General features: G+C 39.2%; 2 non-coding genes across 2 annotated transcripts; both read left to right on the top strand.

Moving 5' to 3' along the window:
• Nucleotides 1–3,537: 3,537 nt before the first annotated feature.
• LOC112699739 (small nucleolar RNA R71) lies at nt 3,538–3,645 on the top strand. Its single transcript, XR_003152679.1, has one exon. It is a non-coding gene; the product is annotated as a small nucleolar RNA R71 (small nucleolar RNA).
• Nucleotides 3,646–7,723: 4,078 nt separating this feature from the next.
• Nucleotides 7,724–7,831, top strand: LOC112699614 (small nucleolar RNA R71). The gene has a single exon (XR_003152558.1). It is a non-coding gene; the product is annotated as a small nucleolar RNA R71 (small nucleolar RNA).
• The last annotated feature ends 1,220 nt before the right edge of the window (nt 7,832–9,051 follow it).

Genomic DNA, 9,051 nt, shown 5'->3' with positions numbered 1-9,051 from the left:
GCAGGTTTATTCCTTACAGAGGTGGTTGGAGAAGCCTTTTTAGAGGGGTTACTATCAGCACTCTCAGGTGTCTGATCCCTCATTGGCGTTTAAACGCCAGGATTGGGTGAGGAATGGGCGTTTAACGCCAAGTTTTCCCCCTTTTCTGGCGTTTGAACGCCAGAACTGGGCAGGGAATGGGCGTTTAACGCCAGCTTTCCCCCCCTTTCTGGCGTTTGAACGCCAAGAGTATTCCTCTATGGGCTCTTACTGTCCTCAGAGGGATTTTGGACAGTGGTTTGGTTATCCTTTGTCAATTGTTCCTTTGTTGGCTTTTTGCTACTTTGAGCAGTGTTATTCAATGTCTTCTCACTCCTCAGTTGAACTGCTTGGCATTCTTCTGTTATCTGTTTAGATAACTGCTGTCTTGCCTGATTCAACTGTGATTCTATGTTCTTGTTAGCAATTTTAGTTTCTTGGAGCATCTCTTTAAATTTTGCTAACTGTTTTGTCATAAGGTGTAATTGTTAATTAAGCTCAACCATCTGTTCTTGAGGATTAGGGTCAGTGGCTACTGTCATAACTTCTTCTTTTATAGAGGACTCATTGCTAGAGTACAAATGTTGATTTTTAGCAACAGTATCTATAAGCTCTTGAGCCTCCTCAATCGTTTTCCTCATATGTATAGATCCACCAGCTGAGTGGTCTAGAGACATCTGAGCTTTTTCTGTAAGCCCATAGTAGAAGATGTCTAACTATACCCACTCTGAAAACATTTCAGAAGGGCATTTTCTTAGCATACCTCTATACCTCTCCCAGGCATTATAAAGGGATTCATTATCCTCTTGTTTAAAGCCTTGGATGTCCAGCCTTAGCTGTGTCATCCTTTTTGGAGGGTAAAATTGATTCAGGAATTTGTCTGATAACTGTTTCCATGTCTTTATGCTTGCTGTAGGTTGGTTATTTAACCACCTCTTAGCTTGATCTTTTACAGCAAATAGAAACAGTAATAATCTGTAGACATCCTGATCCACCTCTTTATCACGTACTGTGTCAGTAATTTGTAAGAACTGTGCCAGAAACTCAGTAGGTTCTTCCTGTGGAAGACCGGAATACTGACAATTTTGCTGCACCATGATAATGAGTTGAGGATTTAGCTCAAAGTTGCTTGCTTTGATGGGAGGTATATAGATGCTACTCCCATATGCAGCTGTAATGGGGTTAGCATATGACCCCAGAGTCCTTCTGGACTGCTCAATTCCACTTAGGTCCATGATGGAGAAAGAGAATATGATATGGATTCACAAGCAAAGTAAAAATATTTTTTTTTAAGGTGACCGAAAAAATTAAAATAAAATAAATGGAAAATAAAATAAAATTTTGAAAATTAAAAGAAAATAAGATCAAAGCAAATTGAAAACTGAATCAATTAGTTAATTAAAAAGATTTTGAAATTAGCAATTGAAGAGATATGATTGAAAATTATTTTGAAAAAGAATTGATTTTTGAAATGAGGAAAGAGAAAAACAACAAAATGACACCAAACTTAAAATTTTTAGAAAATCAAACACAAATTTTCGAAAATTTTAAAGGAAAAACACAAAGAAGACACCAAACTTAGAATTTTTAAAGAACAAGAAAGGACTAAGAACATGCAATTGACATCAAACTTAAAATATGAAACTAGACTCAAATAAAAGACTCTAAACCAACAAAAATAAAACAGTCCTAATCTAAGCAACAAGATAAGCCGTCAGTTGTCCAAACTCAAACAATCCCCGGCAATGGCGCCAAAAACTTGGTGCACGAAATTGCAATCACACTTTTGCCATTCCGCACAACTAACCAGCAAGTGCACTGGGTCGTCCAAGTAATACCTTACGTGAGTAAGGGTCGATCCCACGGAGATTGTCGGCTTGAAGCAAGCTATGGTTATCTTGTAACTCTTAGTCAGGATATCAATAATTATCAGGGTTGATTGTAAAAAGCAAAAGAACATGAAATATGTACTTGTTTTGCAGTAATGGGGAATAGGTTGAGGTTTTGGAGATGCTCTATCTTCTGAACCTCTGCTTTCCTACTGTCTTCTTCTTCAAGCATGCAAGGCTCCTTCCATGGCAAGCTGTATGTAGGGTTTCACCGTTGTCAACGGCTACCTCCCATCCTCTTAGTGAAAATGTTCAACGCACTCTGTCACAGCACGGCTAATCATCTGTCGGTTCTCAATCGGGTTGGAACAGAATCCAGTGATTCTTTTGCGTCTGTCACTAACGCCCAACTCTCAGGAGTTTGAAGCTCGTCACAGTCATTCAATCCTTGAATCCTACTCAGAATACCACAGACAAGGTTTAAACCTTCCGGATTCTCTTGAATGCCGCCATCAATTCTTGCTTATACCACGAAGATTCTGATTAAAGAATCCAAGAGATATCTACTCAATCTAAGGTAGAATGGAGGTGGCAGTCAGGCACACGTTCATAGTTGAGAATGATGATGAGTGTCACGGATCATCACATTTAATCAGGTTTAGGAACAAGTGATATCTTAGAATGGAAGCAAGCATGATTGAATGAAAAACAGTAGTAATTGCATTAATCCATCAAGACACAGCAGAGCTCCTCACCCCCAACCATGGGGTTTAGAGACTCATACTGTAGAAGATACAATGAGAAACGTGTAAAGTGTCATGAGGTGTAGATACAATGTCAAAAGATCCTATTAATAGTGAACTAGTAACCTAGGGTATACAGAAATGAGTAAAATGACGTAAAAATCCACTTCTGGGTCCACTTAGTGTGTGCTTGGGCTGAGCGTTGAAGCTTTCATGTGTAGAGACTTTTTTTGGAGTTAAACGCCAGCTTTTATGCCAGTTTGGGCGTTTAACTCCAATTTTTATGCCAGTTCCAGCGTTAAACGCTGGGAATTCTGAAGCTGATTTGCAACGCCGGTTTGGGCCATCAAATATCGGGAAACGTATGGATTATTATACATTGCTGGAAAGCCCAGAATGTCTACTTTCCAACGCCGTTGAGAGCGTGCCAATTGGGCTTCTGTAGCTCCAGAAAATCCACTTCGAGTGCAGGGAGGTCAGAATCCAACAGCATCTGCAGTCCTTTTCAGCCTCTGAATCAGATTTTTGCTCAGGACCCTCAATTTCAGCCAAAAAATACCTGAAATCACAGAAAAACACACAAACTCATAGTAAAGTCCAGAAAAGTGAATTTTAACTAAAAACTAATAAAAATATAATAAAAACTAATTAAAATATACTAAAAACATACTGAAAACAATGCCAAAAAGCGTATAAATTATCCGCTCATCAGTGATCATCTTGTTTTGGGCTAACAGTGCATCCATGTGGTTCAGCTCCATTACTCCTCTAGTATTACTTCTTTTAGAGGCATAGAAGTAGTCATTCTCAGCAACTGTTTCAATGACATCTATGGCTACTTCAATGGTTTTCTTCTTGTTTAAAGACCCTCTTGATGAATGATCCATAGCCTTCTTTGACTCATAGGACAGATCTTCATAAAAGATGTGAAGTTGAACCCACTCATTAAACATCTCTGGTGGGCATCTCCTTGTCAAGTCTTTGAATCTCTCCCATGCTTCATAAAGTGTCTCACCATCTTGTTGTCTAAAAGTCTGCACCTCAGTTCTTAGCCTATTGATCCTTTGAGGAGGATAAAATCTTGCTAAAAACTTGTTTACCACTTCTTCCCAATTAGTTAAGCTTTCCTTTGGGAAGGATTCAAGCCATTTAGATGCCTTGTCCCTTAGTGAAAAAGGGAACAGGAGCAGCCTATAGACATCCGGGTGGACTCCATTGGACTTCACTGTGTCATAAATCCTCAAGAAGGTGGTCAAGTGTTGATTAGGATCTTCTTGAACACCTCCTCCAAATGAACAATTATTCTGCACAAGAGTGATGAGCTGAGGTTTTAGCTCGAAATTGTTGGCATGTATGGTGGGCTTCTGAATGCTGCTTCCACAGTTTCCTGGATTAGGATTGATATAGAATCCTAAGACCCTCCTTTCTTGCCCAGCCCGGTTTGCATGGCCTTCTCTGGCATGATTATGAGCTTCTTCTTCGTGATTGTTCTCCAAATTCTCTTCCATGTTGGGTTTAAAGTACTCTTCCTCTTCCTCAGCACCAATAATCCTTTTTCCTCTTGCCTCCCTTCTTATTCTCCAAAGGGTTCTTTCAGGTTCTGAATCAAAAGGATGTTAAGACTCCTTCTCTTCTCCCTGTCATACAACAAACAGATTGCACAACAGGAGGTATAGTGAAGATTATTCTTGTTAGAGTAATTGTTAGTGTGAGTGATGCAATTTATCAAACAGTTAGTGGGTTAGTGAGCAAAATTATAATAAACAAAGAAATGAAGAACGAAACAAACTAAAAGGGTGCAGGGGTGAGGAAGAAATCAAAACAACTAACAGAAATTGACTGAATAAAAAAAATGAATAACGAAATAAAAAAATGCTCAATCTAGTGATCTTCTAACTTAATCATTGTTGATTCAAAATCAATCCCCGGCAACGGCGCCATAAACTTGATGCATGAAAACTTGTCTCTCAACAAATTTTCCTTCGGCAAGTATACCGAATTGTCGTCAAGTAAAACTCACAATAGAGTGAGGTCGAATCCCACAAGGATTGATTGGTCAAACAACTTTAGTTAGAAGAATATGCTAGTTGAGCTAAACAGAATTGAGATTGAGATGCAGAAATTTTGACTAGAAAGTAAATAACAGAATTTAAAGTGCAAAATCTTAAATGGGAAGTTGGGGTAATGAGCAGGAAATTAAATGGCAGAAAGTAAATAGAACGGGTAAGATCAGAAATGGGGAGATCATTGGGTTTAGGAGATGTTGCATTCTCCAGATCAAGTTCATTCTCATCTCTTCCTCAATCAATGCATTCATTAATCTCCTTGGCAATCTTAAGTGATTGGATCCCAATTTCTTGGCAATCCAATCTCTCTAAGCTTGAACAATTGCCCAATTCCTTGATTTAATTGCTCATGGGAAGAGATGAATGTGTGGTCACTGATTATACCACATGTATTTCCAAATCAAAGTATTGGGAGGATTAAATGTCACAATATCCATCCAAACCCCAATTTGGTCCAACATGAGAAAGCATTTCTAGCATGATTTCCTCATCCCTTTTCCAAGGTTCAAAGGAGATCCAATTATAGAGAGTTTCTTTTCCAAGACAACTAACCAATTAAATTAAGATTGAAAGCTTTCTAGTAAGATCAAGAGAAAAGAAAGAAGAAGAATGAAAACTATAATTGATCCATCAAATTACAATAGAGCTCCCTAACCCAATGAAAGGGGTTTAGTTGTTCATAGCTCTAGGAATCAAAAATGGCAGAAAAGAAGAATCCATGCTAGAAGTACAGAAAAGTAAATATGCCGAGAGTAGTTCCCAAAAGTGCTAAGCTTCTCTCTAGTTGAAAACTACTCCTATATATACTACTCCTCATGATCTTCTAGTGAGTTCTTCAAGTCTTGGATGTGGGATCTGGACCTTGAGTTGAAGCAATTCTCATCTTTAGTGGGCCCAGCTTGCAGAGAAATATGAGTTAGGCTTAGGCATTTAGTGAGATTAACGTTGAATACATTTTTGGGTGCGAGAACGTTAGTGGCATTCACTTTTTCCACTAACGTTCCACCCTTATATACCCACGTTAATCCCAACGTTAGAAATCTTAACGTGACTTTTAACGTTTCCTACTCGATCCTAGGCCAACGTTAATGGGACTCACTTTTCCCATTAACGTTGGCTTGTGCCCCTTTTCGCAAACGTTAATGGGAATCACTTTTCCCATTAACGTTGCTTGCCTCTTGCCCCTACGTTAGATCTCACGTTAGCTTGGCTAATGGTGCACAAAATTGTGATCATCAATGGCGCCATCAACATGGTACGCTAAATTGCAATCTCAACTCTTTATGACAACTTCTCACAACTAACCAGCAAGTGTACTGGGTCGTCCAAGTAATAAACCTTACGCGCGTAAGGGTCGATCCCACGGAGATTGTTGGTTTAAAGCAAGCTATGGTCATCTTGTAAATCTCATTCAGGTGGATTCAAATGGTTATGGGGGATTGATAATTAAAAGATGAATAAAACATAGATAGAGATACTTATGTAATTCATTGGTGAGAATTTCAGATAAGCGTATGGAGATGCTTTGTCCCTTCCGTCTCTCTGCTTTCCTACTGTCTTCTTCCAATCCTTCTTACTCCTATCCATGGTAAGCTGTATGTTGGGCATCACCGTTGTCAATGGCTACAGTCCCTTCCTCTCAGTGAAAATGTTCAACGCGCTCTGTCACAGCACGGCTATTCATCTGTCGGTTCTCGATTATGTCGGAATAGAATCCAGTGATTCTTTTGCGTCTGTCACTAACGCCCCACAATCGTGAGTTCGAAGCTCATCACAGTCATTCAATCTTTGAATCCTACTCGGAATACCACAGACTAGGTTTAGACTTTCCGGATTCTCAAGAATGCCACCATCAATTATAGCTTATACCACGAAGATTCTGATTAAGGAATCTAAGAGATAAACACTCAAGCCTTGTTTGCATGTAGAACGGAAGTGGTTGTCAGACACGCGTTCATAAGTGAGAATGATGATGAGCGTCACATAATCATCACATTCATCATGTTCTTGGGTGCGAATGAATATCTTAGAACAAGAATAAGCTGAATTGAATGGAAAATAGTAGTAATTGCATTGATACTCGAGGTACAGCAGAGCTCCACACCTTAATCTGTGGTGTGTAGAAACTCCACCGTTGAAAATACATAAGTAATAACGGTGATCATTGGCTTCGGCCCCAGAGAGGGAACCAGAAGAACCAAGATGAAAATACAATAGCAAAAGGTCCTATTTATAGAGAACTAGTAGCTTAAGGTTTACAAAAATGAGTAAATGACGTAAAAATCCACTCCCGGGCCCACTTGGTGTGTGCTTGGGCTGAGCATTGAAGCTTCCATGTGTAGAGACTTTTCTTGGAGTTAAACGCCAGCTTTTGCGCCAGTTTGGGCCTTTAACTCCCACTTCTGTGCCAGTTCCGGCGTTAAACGCCAGGAATTCTTGAGCTGATTTGGAACGCCGGTTTGGGCCATCAAATCTCGGGTAAAGTATGGACTATTATATATTGCTGGAAAGTCCAGGATGTCTACTTTCCAACGGAATGAAGAGCGGGCCAATTGGACTTTCGTAGCTCCAGAAAATCCACTTCGAATGCATGGAGGTCAGAATCCAACAGCATCTGCAGTCCTTTTCAGCCTCTGAATCAGATTTTTGCTCAGGTCCCTCAATTTCAGCCAGAAAATACCTGAAATCACAGAAAAACACACAAAGTCATAGTAAAGTCCAGAAAAGTGAATTTTAACTAAAAACTAATAAAAATATAATAAAAATTAATTAAAACATACTAAAAACATACTGAAAACAATGCCAAAAGCGTATAAATTATCCGCTCATCAGTGATCATCTTGTTTTGGGCTAACAGTGCATCCATGTGGTTCAGCTCCATTACTCTTCTAGTATTACTTCTTTTAGAGGCATAGAAGTAGTCATTCTCAGCAACTGTTTCAATGACATCTATGCCTTCTTCAATGGTTTTCTTCTTGTTTAAAGACCCTCCTGATGAATGATCCACAGCCTTCTTTGACTCATAGGACAGATCTTCATAAAAGATGTGAAGTTGAACCCACTCATTAAACATCTCTGGTGGGCATCTCCTTGTCAAGTCTTTGAATCTCTCCCATGCTTCATAAAGTGTCTCACCATCTTGTTGTCTAAAAGTCGGCACCTCAGTTCTTAGCCTATTGATCCTTTGAGGAGGATAAAATCTTGCTAAAAACTTGTTTACCACTTCTTCCCAATTAGTTAAGCTTTCCTTTGGGAAGGATTCAAGCCATTTAGATGCCTTGTCCCTTAGTGAAAAAGGGAACAGGAGCAGCCTATAGACATCCGGGTGGACTCCATTGGACTTCACTGTGTCATAAATCCTCAAGAAGGTGGTCAAGTGTTGATTAGGATCTTCTTGAACACCTCCTCCAAATGAACAATTATTCTGCACAAGAGTGATGAGCTGAGGTTTTAGCTCGAAATTGTTGGCATGTATGGTGGGCTTCTGAATGCTGCTTCCACAGTTTCTTGGATTAGGATTGATATAGAATCCTAAGACCCTCCTTTCTTGCCCAGCCCGGTTTGCATGGCCTTCTCTGGCATGATTATGAGCTTCTTCTTCATGATTGTTCTCCAAATTCTCTTCCATGTTGGGTTTAAAGTATTCTTCCTCTTCCTCAGCACCAATAATCCTTTTTCCTCTTGCCTCCCTTCTTATTCTCCAAAGGGTTCTTTCAGGTTCTGAATCAAAAGGATGTTAAGACTCCTTCTCTTCTCCCTGTCATACAACAAACAGATTGCACAACAGGAGGTATAGTGAAGATTATTCTTGTTAGAGTAATTGTTAGTGTGAGTGATGCAATTTATCAAACAGTTAGTGGGTTAGTGAGCAAAATTATAATAAACAAAGAAATGAAGAACGAAACAAACTAAAAGGGTGCAGGGGTGAGGAAGAAATCAAAACAACTAACAGAAATTGACTGAATAAAAAAAATGAATAACGAAATAAAAAAATGCTCAATCTAGTGATCTTCTAACTTAATCATTGTTGATTCAAAATCAATCCCCGGCAACGGCGCCATAAACTTGATGCATGAAAACTTGTCTCTCAACAAATTTTCCTTCGGCAAGTATACCGAATTGTCGTCAAGTAAAACTCACAATAGAGTGAGGTCGAATCCCACAAGGATTGATTGGTCAAACAACTTTAGTTAGAAGAATATGCTAGTTGAGCTAAACAGAATTGAGATTGAGATGCAGAAATTTTGACTAGAAAGTAAATAACAGAATTTAAAGTGCAAAATCTTAAATGGGAAGTTGGGGTAATGAGCAGGAAATTAAATGGCAGAAAGTAAATAGAACGGGTAAGATCAGAAATGGGGAGATCATTGGGTTTAGGAGATGTTGCATTCTCCA

The sequence above is a fragment of the Arachis hypogaea genome, chromosome 6 (assembly GCF_003086295.3).
Source record: "Arachis hypogaea cultivar Tifrunner chromosome 6, arahy.Tifrunner.gnm2.J5K5, whole genome shotgun sequence".
NCBI classification, from domain to species: domain Eukaryota; kingdom Viridiplantae; phylum Streptophyta; class Magnoliopsida; order Fabales; family Fabaceae; genus Arachis; species Arachis hypogaea.
The sequence above is the reverse complement of the archived record's forward strand: the minus strand, read 5'-3'. Positions and strand labels throughout refer to the sequence as shown.